Source organism: Myotis davidii, unplaced genomic scaffold (assembly GCF_000327345.1).
Source record: "Myotis davidii unplaced genomic scaffold, ASM32734v1 scaffold967, whole genome shotgun sequence".
NCBI classification, from domain to species: Eukaryota; Metazoa; Chordata; class Mammalia; order Chiroptera; family Vespertilionidae; genus Myotis; species Myotis davidii.
In genome coordinates, this window is record NW_006383014.1 from 941,489 (window position 1) to 943,859 (window position 2,371).

General features: G+C 37.8%; 1 protein-coding gene across 1 annotated transcript in view; it reads left to right on the forward strand.

Moving 5' to 3' along the window:
• PAPSS1 (3'-phosphoadenosine 5'-phosphosulfate synthase 1) overlaps window positions 1-2,371 on the forward strand; it is a 110,036-nt gene that overhangs the window by 14,155 nt on the left and 93,510 nt on the right. The gene's annotated exons all lie outside the window — the stretch shown is intronic.

Below are 2,371 nucleotides of genomic sequence, written 5' to 3' on the forward strand. Positions count from 1 at the left end.
GGAGAAAGAGAGAGAGGAGAGAGAGAGAGAGAGAGAGAGAGAGAGATTGCCTGTCTTCATAACACCTTCTTTCCTCTATGTCTTCATGTACCTGTCATATAAGGGCACCAAATATTAGATTTAGGGTCCACCCTAATCCTGTACAGCTTCATTTTAATTTAACTAATTACATCCACAAATACACTATTTCCAATTAGGGTCACGTTCTGAGGTTCCATGTAGACATGAATTTTGGAAGGATACTGTTCAACCCAGTACAGTTGTTTTCTCTTCTTCAGGTATACCATAGCTTAGAGTTGGGTTGTCTGTCTTGTTTTATTATTCTTCTATAACTGCTTTAATATCTTCACATCATTTTTTTCCATGTTGACTGTAATCTCAATGAAACCTTCTGTGTCAGTAATTCAATATTCAGCAGTGTCTATTCTTATTTTGTTTCAAATTAAATATATACATAAAAATATATAAGTACATGTGTGGATAGACTTTTATTGTAATTTACGTTGTCTTTATGGTATAACAAGTTTAGATTTTCAGGTTTCAGTTTTTTTGTTTTTGAAACTTGTTGCTCAACTGGTGGTGAAAAACAACAAAAACTGTGAATAACCCGTTCCTCACTTGTTTCAGTATTATTGCTGTCTAACAATATATTCAAAACCCGGTGGTGTAAAACACCATTTTCATTTGCTCACCATTTTGTGGGTAAGGAATTCAGAAGGGCTCAGCAGAGCAGGTAGGTCTTGCTTGGTTGAGGTCAGGCTGGTGTGGGCTGCAGTTTTCTTAGGGCTCAACCGGTTGTGTGTGACGATTCAGCGGACCATGCTTGTCTGCTGGGATTTTAGCTGGCAGAGGCAGTCGCCCGGAACACCTGCTTGTGACCTCAGGGTACTGAATAGCTGGCTTTTTTCAAATTAAGTGTCCAAAGAGAAGCTGCATAGCCTTTTCTAGCCCAGCCTTGGAAGTCACACATTGTCATTTTCAGTACATTCTTTTTGTAAATTCTGGGATGTAAAGCTCTTCTTAATTTTAATTGACATACAATATTATATTAATTTCAGGAATACGACATAGATTTGACATTTATATACCTTATGAAGTGATCACCACGAGAAGTCTAGTAACTGTCTGTGGTGACTGTATAAAGTTATTATAATTTTATTTATTGTTACTTTCTGTGTTGTACTTTGTATCTCCTTGACTTATTTGTGTCATAATTATAAGTTTGTACCTCCTAATTCCTTTCACCTTTTTTCCCATACCTCCACCACCCAATCCTCTGGCAACTATCAGTTAGTTCCTGGTACCTATGAGTCTGTTTTGTTTGTTTAGTTTAAAGTTCATTTAGTTTAAATAAACATCCTGACAGGTGTGAGATGATATCTCATTGTTTCACTACATTCTTTTGGCCACAAGTGAGCCCTATGGCCAGCCTAGATTCAAGGGCAGTGAAGTGATAGTGACAATGTCACATTGCAGACAACCTTTCAGGATGGGAAATAGCTGTTGTAGCCATCTTTGGAAAATATGAGTTTTTATTTTGATTAATTAATTAATTAATTAATTATTATTTTTAATCTTTATTGTTGAGATTATTACAGATGTCCTTCTTTTCCCCCACCCAGGCCTTCACCACCCTATTATCTGTGTCCATAGGTAATGCATATGTGCATATAAGATCTTTGTTTAATCTCTTCCTACCTCCCCCATGCCCCTTCCCTGAGAATCGTCAGTCTGTTCCATTTCCATGCCTCTGATTTGATTTTATTCACCAGTTTATTTTGTTCATTAGATTTCTTATTCGTTTATCTTGATTTTTAGATTCAATTATTGATAGGTATGTATTTACTGCCATTTTGTTCATATTTTTTATCTATTTTTTTTCCTTCTGTGTCACTTAGTCCCAGTCCACACTAGTTTTTACAGCTCATAGTTCTTACGGCCCATAGGGACTTTTCCCAGCTCTGGGACCCTGGGCTGGGGGTCTGGTGTGGGGCTGGGACCCCTTGCTCCTCTGGGCGACCCCCCGCAGAGACAATTTCCCTCCTGGTTAAAAAAGCGGCCTATGTGGGTGTTGGACCGGCCCATTCCGCCCCTCCACACCTCCTACCAATCTCAGTGTGCTTTCTTCTTTACTTCTCTACTTGTAGGACTTCCATTCAGCCAGCTTTGCGGTAGTTCTGCATGATGGTTGTTCTATATTTTAGTTGTAATTTTGATGTGGCTCTTCATATCAGTTTTTAATGTATAAAGCAATTAGCATTGTATTAATCCTCTCAACATATCTTTTTTTCAGTTAGTTTTCCATACTACCATGACTTCTTTCCAGAGTATCAGTACATTACTCTTCAATATTCTGTCTATTTCCTCATAA